Here is a 13,881-nt window from a genome sequence, read left to right as displayed (position 1 = left end):
TTGGTTAAATTACCCTATCATAACCAAGATCTACTTATTCAGCTAACCTATCAGTTTTTACCACTGGATTACTTATTGTATAATATATATCTTTAAAAATACCTATTTATAAATACATATATATATATAACTGTACTTTAATATATAAACATACTGACATGTATATAGGTAATGTAATGTAATATATCTGTAATATATCATATATAACATATGCATATTATACACATACGTATTTTATATACTTATGTGCATCTTATATAAGATATATATTTGTATATATACACATATATACATGTATGTATGCATGTGTCTATACATATATGCACATATGTGTATGTATACATATAGGTATATACATAATATATTATATGTATATATTATATGTATATCATAGTACCTATAGGATGCATGGAATTATTTTATTTTGTTATTAATAATAAAATACTACAGATTTAATGTCATAAAGAATAGATATTTATTTTTGACTCATGACTCTGATCCAGGTTTGAAGGGAAAAATCTTGTTATTTCTGTTTGCTGGCAAAATCTGGAAGTTATGCAGGATATCACATTATGGTAGACAGAGGGTATTTATGAGACCAAATCAAACTGGTTTTTATAGCAGACACTCTCAGATAATATATTAATCTTTGCTTACATTAAAAGACTTTTCTATTGATGAGGACAAAACCCTAATGGACCAAAAAGATCTAATTTGTTCTACTTATTGGTATTCTCACAATGAAGACTAAAATTTAACATGGGTTTTAGCAGGGGCAAACCACATTCAACTCACACTGAAAGAATACCACCATGAGGACTGGGAAGGTGGCTCAGTGGTAGAGTGCTTGACTCACATGCCTGAGGTCCCAGGTTCTATTCCTCAGCACCACATAACAAAAACAGCTGGAAGTGGCACTGTGACTCAAGTGGTAGAGCACTAGCCTTGAGCTGAAGAGCTGAGGGACAGCGCCCAGGCCCAGAGTTCATTCCCCATGACAGACCAAAAAAAAAAAGAATATCACCATAAGAAAATACAACTCTGCCTTCGCAATAATAACTGCTAATAACCCTATACTTTATTCTCTTCACATTCACATTCACAAGTGTAATCTCTTTAAAATGTAATTTAAACCATAATCTTGCTTAAAAACATTAATGAAATTTATCATCTAAATTAGCATAAGGATGTTTATTGTCTCTCTACTTCTCTAGAGTTAGTTCTTGCTTTTGCTTAATTTCTTCTATTTTATGCTAGCATAAAGCCAGTGTTATTCATGAAACTTAGCTTTTACATGTCCTTGACATTTTACATGGCATCATCAGGAAAAAATGCTTTTTTATCAGGTAAAGAAAAGATAAATTTAAGAGACAGATTGATAGAATTCAAAGTATAGATAATATTGTATTAACTAATGTAGAAATCTTATAAAAACCTCCCATACCTTTCTGTATAGTAAGCATGTGGCATGTTTGTATTAGAATATAATTTAAAATGGAATTTATTTCTCTATCTGGCTTTAGATCTGGTAGGAATGAATGAATAAAGGAAACCTAAATGGGTGAATTCATCTAGACATGAACAATTTCATCCTTTTTCAAACTCAATAGCTATTATTGTGGTTAACAAAGCAATTGTTACAAATGAAACAAACAAGTAGTCAGAAGAGCATTTATGATGTTATCATGAATATTTATAATAAGGATATGATATAATGTTTTGTGAAATGGGTTAGGAAAGGTCACCTTGAGAATGTTAGTGTAGACCAAATTATGAAACATTTGACACTTGCACAGCTTTTTCTAATTTGTAAAGACTATTCCCATTTATTATTCCATTTGCATTTCAATTTCTAAGTTTCCACTTCTTTAATGTCTCAGTCCTTAATATTTCCTCTTTAATACCACATCTCCCATCAGACATAATCCTTGTGGATCTTCTCTCTTTACATACACAAATCCCCAAAGCTGTCTACATTTGCTGTCTCTACATTTCCTCTTCAAATTCTTTGTACAGTCAGCTCAGATATGCTTTTCATCCAGCACACTACTGAAATTGTTTTTAATCAAGATCAATAGAGCTATCTATCTTTCTTATTCACCTCCTCCTTCTGAAAACACTGTTGTGCCTGTACCTTCAGACACAGTCTTTCCACTGGTTTTCCACATCCGCCCTACTGTCCCCTCTTTCAGACTTCCAAGGCTCCCACCACTCAGTTCTTGTCTTTATCTCTTCTTGTGTCTGAAGTGATCTCCAACAGGCCATGGGTTTCAGTGTTAGCAACAAGGGAATGACTGCTATTTTTATCTTCAACCCAGTTTTTTAAGCTCCCACTTGGTGTAGCCAACATACTTTATTACTCTCTTTAGATAGGTTTCTTAAACAGAACTTGGGAAGGACTTCTTTAATACCAGTGTTCCCTTTCTCACAAAGTGGTATTAAGTTCTTCCAGATATCCTTACTCCCCCCCCCCCCCCCGCAAAAAAAAAACCCTGCTTATTATCCTTAATGCCACTTTTTCATCAGGCTCAGTATATCATTAACCAGCAATTCTTGTAGAATCTACCTTCTAAAGTGTACCTGGAATTTGGTTAGTTATTACCATTTCTGCAAGTACCAATCAAGGCACAGCTGCCTTTTCAAGAGCCAACATTTTAGAATAGTTTTCTAACTGGGCTCTCCATTCCCTTTCTTGTCTCTTTTGTAGTCATTTCTCCACAGGTGCAAAACAATCTTTTCTAAATGTAAAGCAAGCCAGTTAGATTCCCTTCACATTTTAACTAAAACCCCATCGCTTTCAGAACCTGTAAGACCTGCATCATCCGGCCTCTTCCTTTCTATCCAAATTTGTATCTGCTTGAAATATTTGAATTTATTGCTTCATCTGGAATGTTCTACCAGATTTCTTATGCTTCAATTTCTTCTGATTTTTCTTAAAAGCCATCCATCTCCACTATTCTTTTGGTCCATTATCTCACTTTATTTTTTTTCTTATTCACTTACTTATCAACAGTATAGATTTATTTATGCGTTTATGGTTCCTTTTTCTCTCACTGGAATCTAAGTCAGATTTCTTCCCTCTTTTAGTTCTACTGTTTAGATTCCTATTCTTTTATTAGCAGTGCTCTAAAGGTTTTTGAGGAATGAAAGAATAAGCCTGGCTTTTTAAAATTATCATTAAATAGTTGTACAAAGGAGTTATTATACAACACATCAGTTTCTGAATGCAGTACTTTTTTTATCTATATTGCTATTTTCATCATTCTTCCCCAGCCCTCCCAACCCTATCTTTTCCCCTCAATTTTCTTAATTTTATAAGACATGCATTACATTTTATGACTGAATTCTCCCACTCCATAAAGTTGAGTGGTCTATCCATGATTCAAAGGCCACATATAAAGGGATAATCTTATCTGGGGGAATTTCTAATAACCTTGATGTTAGATTATTTTAGAGAAATGGAGATGTGTCTTACTAGAACAATTATATAATTCTAGCTTGTATTTCTGGGGTATGTTTTTATAATGGGTACAATAGTACCATCTCTTCTGGTTCAGTCATTTCACACAAAGCTGATTGTTTAGATTTAGACACAAGCAGTGACTGAGAGAATCATTGTAAAAAATAAGAATTTTTCAGATTTCTACATGTTAGCCTACTGAAGTTAAAAAGAGTGGAATAGTAAATATAAGCCTATGAAAGCTATTTTAGAAGTATCATGGATAATAAGCTCCTAGATGTGGGTCAAAGAAATATTGAGGGTCCTATCTGTTTTTTCAGAACTCTAGTACACTGAAATAGACTTTAAAAACTTTTATAAATCCTGTATTTATTTATTGCTTATTAGGTCTAGGCTCCCCTCACTTGCCTGGTAGACATTTAAAATTACTTCAAGAAATTTATCATAAGATAAAGTTGCCCTATGTGCTGTGCAAATGTACTTGTTATTTTAAATCCATGGTTATTTGATTTTTAATTTTCTAAGTAAAGTATTTGACATAGACATCTGTAGCTTTCTCTACCCAGTACAGCTTTCCTAGAAAAGTTATACAAACACTGGATAGTTCTTGTGTGTATGTGCCAGTACTGGGGCTTGATCTGAGAGCCTCACATGCTCAATCTGCTTTCTTGCTTGTGGCTGCTGCTCTACCATTTGAGCCTCACCTCCAGTGAAGAATTTTAAATGTTAATTGGAGATGCAATCTCATAGATTTTTCTGCCTTGGCTGGTTTCAACCTCAATCCTCCAGATTGAAGTCTCTTGAATAGTTAGTGTTATCTATGTGAACCACCAGCACCTAGCTCAAACCTGCTTTGTTTTTTGTTTTGTTTATTTTAATAGATATTTTGCTGCTTCCTTCTGCTGGCCAGCAGAGTTGAAATGTGACTAAAGATGAGTTGATTTGAGTCCTCACACAGGACCTTTATAGTAAGTGCTAAAGGTGAAAAGTTCTCTCCTATTACCGGCCAGAAAGGAAAGGCTTATGTCCACACCATATTGTGCTGAGGAGCTTAACTGAGAAAATGTACATGACATACAGATATTAGGAGAGACAAGAGACAGAGAGAACTGCAGGTGTTTGAATCCTTCTATTCAATCTTTCTTCAGCTTAGCACTAGCTAACATTCTGGTTCTGACAATAGCTTTTTATATGAACCAATCATTCCGTCTTTTCTACTTACACATATTTCATTCAAGTTCTTGACATTCCCAATCACAAGATCCAGAAATAACACAGTATAGGATATCTTCATTTCAAATATGCAAATCCCACAGCAGAAAGAAATCAAATTACTGTTACTTGTTAAGAAGCTAAATGCGATGTGAATTCCAGTCTCTAGACTTGTAGTCATCTTCTTTGTCACACCATATTCCCACTCCTCTAAAGGAGTTAGAAATCAGCAAGTGGTTGAACATGTGATACAACCTACTGAGGTATGTATTTTTTTTTAAGTAGAGACAAGCATCAAGCATATTTTCAAACAAAAGGCAAAAAAGGCAAGAAAAGAAAAACAATAGAATGAATATCCTACGTATCCCTATGGCTTTAAACCATATCTGCTTAAGTTTATTTATGAAAAGACCAAATTGGACTTGATGACTAAAATGAACTTGATGTATTTTTCTTGTTTTCACAAGAAGTTTCCAAAAGTCAAATCGATTCATAGTGCTGCTGAAGATCTCATTGTACTGCGCATGCTTGTATGATTTATTTAAATATGAAAACAAAGAAGCATTGAGAGGAGGTGCCTGTGTCAGGATTTAGGATCCTGAGCCAAGTTGGCTTCTAGCCCTGGAGCAGTAACTCCACAGAGGTGCTGTCAGAACATCACTATGTTATTATTTCCAGATCAGAGTCCCATCCTAAAGGACATGTGTGCACTGCCAGGGAGGAATTAAAAAATATTCACAAGCAATCTTCTGGAAGATGAAAAGGCAGTTCTTTTTTTGTTTCTTTGATAATTATAGTATATACTCTTAGATCTTGGAAACTCATTACTTCAGAGTAGTTATTGTAAGTACCTTCCTTTGGCATTTTACACAGGGTGCAGAACAACTCCCCAGAACAACGGGGGCTTTATGGATGACCAGTTGGAACGCTAACATAGACTAACAGGCCGAGGCATGAAAAATCTGAAAAGAAGCACATCTCTCTCTGTGTCTCTCTCTGTATCTCTCTGTGTCTTTGTGTCTTGTGTCTGTGTCTATCTATCTGTCTGTCTGTCTGTTTCTCTCTTTCTCTCTCTCTCTCTCTCTCTCACACACACACACATACACATACATACATACATACACACACACACACACACACACACACACACACAATGGCTTTTTTGTTTTCTTTGGAATATGTTCTTATATCAGATGCTAAAAAATTCTCCTGTGGGAGATTTTTGATACTTGCCCAAAGTCTAAAGCATCAGAATAACATATTTGGGCTTAGCAATCCATTTTTTGCACACACACACACTCACACACAAAATCAGAAATGATTTTAGAAACTGTTTTCCATAGGTATTCTAATTTTTTTATTCATAGTTACTCAATATCTTATTCTGTACCAATAGTTTTCATGCTAATTACTTGCTTAAATCACCTACCAAACCTATAAGATCAGTATTAGTATTATTTGTATTTTGCCTATTTGTCTTTCATTATCATAAAAGATCTATTGTATTGTTTGCATTTAATGATGAAGACCCTAGGGCTTCTTGGGATACATGACTGATCCTGGAACACATGAAAATAAGTGATGCAGTTTTCAGGTTAAGTCATTTGTTCCACTAATATTCTACTCTGGTTTCTGACAGTGCAAGGGCCAAGTACTTAAGAGAAAGACACATGTGGATTGAAATCTCAAATTTACCCACTGGCTTTGTGACCTGAGCAGTTGACATAATCTCTTGGATTCTTGATTCCATTGTCTTTGAAATGGAATTCATGACAACAAAATTATAAGCTTGTTGTGGATACTAAATGAGAAACAATATAAAATCCCTGGTTCATCTCAATGTTATACTCATCAGTGTCGTGTTAAATACGTATTAAATGACACTCGTTTAAATCTGGGTTCTTGACTGAAAAGAAAAAGTACTCATTCAAAATATGAAAGTCTATAGCAGCTCGTAATGTCCTTCAGAATTTTTTTTTTGGGGGGGGCGGTCCTGGGGCTTGAACTCTGGGCCTGGGCATCGCTATCTCTGCACTCTTCAGCTCAAGGCAAGCACTCTACTTCCTGAGCCACAGCGCCACTTCCGGTTTTTTTCTAGTGTTTTATTGGAGGTAAGAGTCTCACGGATCTTCCTGCCCTGGCTGGCTTTGAACCACGATCCTCAGATCTCAGCCTCCTGAGAAGCTAGGATTACAAATGTGAGCCATCGGCGCCCAGCTTCTTCAAAAATTTTATAGTATGAAGCAGTCAGTGCTGAGATGCTTTTCTAGCTCCTTATGCTGAAAAGTAATGCAAAGAGATGCCCTGGGATCTTACAGGCCTTTCAGGCGATAAGATTCATGAACTTACCTACTTTGCTTTTTGCCATTGTGGTGACCCTTTAATTCCCTACTCCTCCCCAGACCCTAAGGATTAGTGTCTTTCTGGGAAGGGAATATTATAATCTCTTAGAGTTATCATCTGGAACTAGGATCTAACAGAGGTAGTAAACTGCTAGACAACTTATCTCTTGAGCTCTTCCATACCAGCTGTGGGAGATCTTCTTCTCTGGTACTGGCATGGAACTAAAGTGGCAGTTCTTGTTCAGGTGAGGCTTTTGGGTGTTGTTCATGCTGTTAGCTGTTGATGGACTGCCTAAGTGATTTTGCTCTCTCAGATAACCTGCATTCCTTACTGCTTTTCCTGTTAGTGAGCTTTAAATTTACACATCTTGAGATGCATTTGTCTATAAGTATACAAGTCGCTGACTTCATTTTTATTTCCACTTATGTCCAGCTTCTCCACTGGAAACCAGGATTCAATCCATCAGTAAGACATGTTTTAACAGAAAGCCAAAAGAGTCATTTGTGGATATAATCCTAAAACCATGTAAATCAAATGTATATCTTTGTCTTACATCCTGGAAGGATTTACTACCACTGGTAGTTCGGCTAACAATTTCAGTTATACACAGTAGGGAATACTACACATTTAATGACAAAGTCAGAGGACTCCAATTCAGGGGCTAAGCCTGGAATTTTCTCAATCACTTTAATCTATGTCTCTCAGACTTAGTTTCTTTAACTTGTGTTTAATCCCTAAAAGGTCATTATAATTACCTTTGTCCTTGAGGCAAGTCAGATAATACTTTTCAGGCTTACTTTCTATTTTAAAATGGGACCAAAAAGTGTTTTTACTTCCAACAGTTGAAAATTAAATAAGATACAATTTGATAAAAAAAAAAATGTATACCTGGGCAGATGGCTCACACTAGATATCCTAGCTACTCAGAAGGCTGGTATTTGAAAATCATGGTTCATAGCTAGCCCAGGCTGAAAAGTCTAAGAGGCTTTAATCCAATTAACCAGAAAAAAAAATGTTTGGCTGCAGGTGTGGCTCAAGTGGTAGATTATTAGCTATGAGCAAAAATGTCCTGAGTTCAAGATCCAGTACTGACTGGCACAAAAACAAAATACCATTGGTTTCTACCTCTTATCCTACTTACTTAGGAGACTAAGATCTCAGGATTGTGGTTCAAAGCCAGCCTGGGAAGGAAAATCCATGAGAATTCTTTATCTCCAATTAACTACTAAAAAGCTGGAAAAGGCACTGTGGCTCAAAGTGGTAGAGCACTAGCCTTCAGCACAAAAGCTCAATGGTGGGGCCCATGCCCTGAATTCAAGCCCCAGTACTGATTACAAAAAAAAATAGAAAGAAAGAAAGAAAGAAAGAAAGAAAGAAAGAAAGAAAGAAAGAAAGAAAGAAAGAAAGAAAGAAAGAAAGAAAGAAAGAAAGAAAGAAAGAAAGAAAGAAAGAAAGAAAGAAAGAAAGAAAGAGGAGAGAGAGAGGGAAGGAGGGAAGGAGGGAGGGAAGGAAGGAAGGAATGGAAGGAGAAAGGAGAAAAAATCACTTCTTTTCATGTATGATAACTATGATTATCACCATGATTTTGTCATGGTAACACTGCAGCATTTAATAAGAGACATGAATCACAGTTCATTATTTTTTTCTAAAGTTATTATCAATACATTTCCTTCAAAAAAAACTCAAGGAACCCCTTTCCCTCTTTAGATTTTGATCATCCAGATAAATAAATTTTATTTTCAAAGAAACTAAAAGTGCAGATAATGTAACATATAGCCATAATCAAGGAAGTACACATACACATTCTTCCCTAGTAAACACACCACAGAATAAGAAACTAATAAATGAATTGAGTACAGTTGCAGGATAAAAGCTCAATACATAAAATCAATTGTAACTCTGTTGACTTGAGAATAAATTATAAAAACAATTAATTAGCAATAGTATCAAGAAGAATAAAGTACTTAAAAATAAATTTTCTGAGGAAGTACATAAGGTATACACTGAAAACCACAAAAAACATTCTTAAATGAAAGAAGCCTTGAGTAACTGGAGCAATTCCTTGTTCACTGATTAGAAGATTTGGTTGTTTATTTGTTTATAGTGCTGGTATTAGGGCTTGAACTCAGGGCTTGGACACTATGTTTTAGCTTTTGTACTCAAGCCTGGAGCTCTACCACTTGAGTTACAGCTCCATCTATCTTTTTGGTGGTTCACTAGAGATAAGAGTTCATGGACTTCCCTACCCAGGCTGGCTTCAAACCTCCATCCTCAGATCTCAGTCTCGTGAGTTGGAGGAGTACTAGCATAAGCCATAGAAGAAAATTTATTTATTTATTTTTATTTATTTGCAGTCCTGGGGCTTGAACTCAGGGCCTCAAACCAGAGCTCAGCTTTTTCTCTTGTGACTGCTCTCTACCACTTTACCTACACCTCTACTTCCCTTTTTGCTGGTTTGAGATAAGAGACTCTTGGATTTGTTGGCTCCATGGGCTTCAAACTTCAGTTCTCAGATCTCCACCCTTTTAAGGTCTGAAGCCAGACAGAGCCAACAAATCCAAGGTCAAAATGTAAAAAGGGAAAAGGGTTTCTTGAGTTTCCTGAAGGAAATGTATTGATAATAGCTTTAGAAAAAATACTGAACTGTGTGTGATTCACGTCTCTTATTCAATGCTGCACAATGCTATGACAAAACTGTAGCAATAATCATAGTTCTTACATATGAAAAGAAGTAGCCTTTTCTCCTTCCTTCCTTCCTCCCTCCCGTCCTCCCTTCTTTCCTTCCTTCCTTCCTTCTTTCCTTCCTTCCTTCCTTCCTTCCTTCTTTCTTTCTTTCTTTCTTTCTTTCTTTCTTTCTTTCTTTCTTTCTTTCTTTCTTTCTTTCTTTCTTTCCTTCTTTCATTCTTTCATTCTTTCCTTCTTTTTCTGTCCGTTTTAATTGCCAGTACTGGGGCTTGAACTCAGGGCCTGGATACCACTGTTGAGCTTTTGTGCTGCTTTTTTAATAAAAATTAAAAGGCCAATTCAGAATTAATATGGAAATACAAGAGGCATAGTGTAGTCTGAGAAAACTTGGAAAAGAAGACAACAGGGAGAAGACTTGAGGGTTCTGATTTTTTTTTAATCCACACAACAATAATATTGCACTGTTGTTGTGAAGGTATATGGAATAATGAAATAGTGATGAAAGACTATAAATAAGTCCCTCCAGGTATGATCAATCTATTCTTTTTTTGTACTTTTTTATTGTAAAAATTCCCTTCCCCTCCCAAATTACAAAAGTGTATATGCAAGATGCAGAGCACCAACATCCAGTGAAAACAGGGGTTATACCATGGGGGAGGAACATACAAAGCAACAAAAAAGTCACATGATACATTATAAATACGTTAGAAACAAAAGCAAGAAAGAAAAAAGATATTTGTGTCCCTATCTTGTGGTTCATTTCATTTAACATAATCTTTATGGATCAAGAAAATGTGGTGTGGTGTGTATATATATATATATATATATATATATATATATATATATATATACACACACACACACACACACACACAATGGAAATCTATGCCTCCGTCAGGAAGAATGGCATTGCCCCATTTGTTAGGAAATGGAAAGACTTGGAAAAAATTATATTAAGTGAAGTAAGCCAGGCCCAAAGAAACATAGGTACCATGGTTTCCCTTATTTGCAATAACTAGCACATGTGTAAGACAAGCAGAAAAGGCCAAAAGCTAAGGCTACCAGATCAATCTATTTTTAACTGAAGTGTCAAGACAGTTCAATGGGGAAAAAGTAGTCTGCTGAAAAAATAGTGGTTTGACAACTGGATATACACATGCAAAAGAATGGAGTTGTATTACTAAGTCAGTCACAGTACAAAAAAAAAATAAAACATTAATTCAAAATGAATAAATCTAAAAGCCTTACACCTATAACTATAAAAAATTATGTAAGAAACATGTGAGTAAATATTCACATCTATAGATTACACCGTAATTTAGCTATGACACTGAAACGACAAATAACAAATAAACAAATCAACTAGATTGAATCAAAATTAAAACCTTTTTGATTTCAAAGGGCATCATTTAAAAAAGTAAAATGACAACCTCAGAATAGGAGAAATATATGTAAATCATGTATCTGATAAGGAACATGTTCATAGGCTTTATTAAGAACTCAAAGTTAATGTTAAAAGAATAGTCCAATTTTAAAGGACAGACATAAGATTTTTGTTTTATTTTGGTTTATTGGTTTTGCCTTTTAGGTTTCAGTCAAGTACTCTACCAATGAACTACATCCTTAGGCCCAGGCCAAGTACTCAAACATTTCCCCAAAGAAGAAATGCAAGTAACCAAAAACCATATAAAAGTTTGTAAAACAAAACCACAATGAAACACCAAGTTTCATAAGTTAAGACTGCTACCACTAAAAAGACTGAAAATTAACAATGCTGGAGAGGATATGCAGATACTGCAACTCTAAGAAAATCTAATAAAAATAATGAAGCCAATTTGGAAAATGTTCCATTTTTCTAATGTTAGATATACTTACAATATGACCTAGTGATTTTGCTTCTAGATTAATATCCAACAAAAATGCAAGCATGCGTTTATATAGAAAGTTGTAAGTACGTGAGTGCTCATAGAAACATTGCACATACATAATAGCTAAATTTAGAAACGACTCAAATGGCAATAACATTAAATGTGATATATTCACACAATGACATATTTTGGTAGTAAAAAGGAATAAAGTACTGATACATGATACTATACAAATAAATCTTGAAAACTTCATGTTCAGTGAAAGAAGCTATACAATGTATGTATATAGTATGCATGGCAACAATTATGTATTTTACATATAACTACTGCAAAATTCCATTCATGTAAAATGTACATAGAGTGGAAAGTTTATTTGTGGTTGCCAGGGCTGGAATGGAGGTAGGTAGAGCTGGGATTTCTTGAGGGATGATAAAATGTTGTAAAATTTGATAGCGGTAAAAAGGTACATAACTGTAAGTATATCAAACACTAGTGAAGTGGATAATATATGAAGGTAAATTTATGACACATGGATTATATCTAATAAAGCTATTATTTCAAATAAGAAGTTTAATATTCTTTATGATTCAATCAAATTGCAAAATATAATAAGGTGGTCTGTTTTTCTTTTTTTTTCATTATTTAGTGTGAAATATATAGTGAGTTAGTCATATGCCAATTATAAATTCCCCTTATCAGAAATTCCAGGTAGCCATTATTAATTTACACATCTTGAATTCTTCATAATCCAAAAACAATCCTTTAGGAGCATCCTCAAAAATCCTTCCTGATGCCTGATTTGACTAACTGAAGTTCACCCACCAGTGGCTCTTTCTCTGCTCATTCTTTCACAATAATTATTTTGCTATCCTAACTATCAGAAAAAATAAATTATTTTCTCTCAAATGTAATAGGAATAGGATTTGACTTAAGCTCAAAAGTACTGTTTTCATGAAAATCACCTCTATTAAATTGTGAAATAAACTAATCATCTTCATTCTTGTTAACTACTAACCAGAGGAATGGTCCTTGTTTTTATTCATTTTTTTATTCATTTAATAATTGATTTTTCAAGAAATGTTTATGGAGTACCTGCTTTGTGCTGAATAATGAAGTAAGCAGTGGCAACAAGGCAGTGATAAAAAATATAGAAATCTGTTTCACTTGGATCATATGTTAGTGTCAGGTGACAAATAATGCACATAATAAATCATGTATGTAAGACAATGTTAAATAACATTAACAACATCAAAATAGAGAGTTCTAGGGTAGAAGTGGTGAGGTTAGGCCTCAATAAAAAGGTGACAGTTGAGAAATAGCGTGACAAAACATGGAGCCATGAGCAAAATGGGAAAGAATATTATTAAGTAGGGAGATAAACCATTGTAAAGTTTTTGAGGCAGGATTGCACTTTGCACGGTGAAGAGACAGTAACAACCATGGCAGCTTTAGCTGTATGATAAAGATGGAGCAGTGGGCGCTTGCTGAGATAGTGGAGGCCATATTGAGATAATGGGGAACATAGCTAGAATATCTTGATTGTTATAAAGACTTCGGCTCTCACTTTGAATAAGATGAGAGCCTGAAATACAAAAGGTAGGAGAGAGACTATCATTTGATTCAACTGTTCATTATGAAATGTGACCAAGAAAAATCTCCCAACATGTTGACAGATCACCATATATAGAAGAGAAAACTCAGAAGGAGAGACAAAACAACCATCACCAGTTTGGCTCATGAGTACTCTGTGTCTTGAGTTAGGTTTTCAAAGAATGGCCCTCGATGCTATTTTGAAAATAAACTGTAGGGTGGCAGAGGCACAAGAAAAATAAGTCCAGTTAGAAAACTGTTTTTCAACATGAACCAGTATCTGCTATCTCAGGTTTATAATCCTAGCTACCCAGAAGGCTGTGATCCACAGGACTGAAGTTTGAAGACAGCCTGGGCAGACAAGTCTACAAGACTCAGTCTCCAAAATAGCCAGCAAAATGACAGACTGGAGGCATAGTTTAAGTGATAGAATGCAAATTGAGCAAGCACATTGCCCTGAGTTCAAACCCAAATAACAACCCCCAAAAGATAACTCTTTTTCATTTCTAAGTGCTTATCTTGTATGAATATATAAAATTGTTGCTACCATTGCAGAATATGAGTGTTACCCTAAAGTGAACTTTAAAGTACAGAAAGGGCTGGGAAGCTGAGATGTGGAGACAGACCTGACATACGCCAGACATCCTTCTCCAGAAACTAAGAACCAAGGAATAGACAGAATTGTCAAGATCTGAAGGGAAGATAAGTAAGCCTACAGCCTGA

At 35.0% G+C, this 13,881-nt stretch overlaps 1 protein-coding gene across 6 annotated transcripts in view; it reads left to right on the top strand.

Annotated features, from left to right (window-relative positions):
- The window catches only part of Pde4b (phosphodiesterase 4B), a 522,330-nt gene that overhangs the window by 321,625 nt on the left and 186,824 nt on the right, over positions 1-13,881 (top strand). The gene's annotated exons all lie outside the window — the stretch shown is intronic.

Source organism: Dipodomys merriami, unplaced genomic scaffold (assembly GCF_024711535.1).
Source record: "Dipodomys merriami isolate MVZ:Mamm:240054 unplaced genomic scaffold, mDipMer1.0.p SCAF_172, whole genome shotgun sequence".
In the NCBI taxonomy this organism is placed as follows: Eukaryota; Metazoa; Chordata; class Mammalia; order Rodentia; family Heteromyidae; genus Dipodomys; species Dipodomys merriami.
Note: the sequence above shows the minus strand (reverse complement) of the source record. Positions and strands in the feature narration are given on the sequence as shown.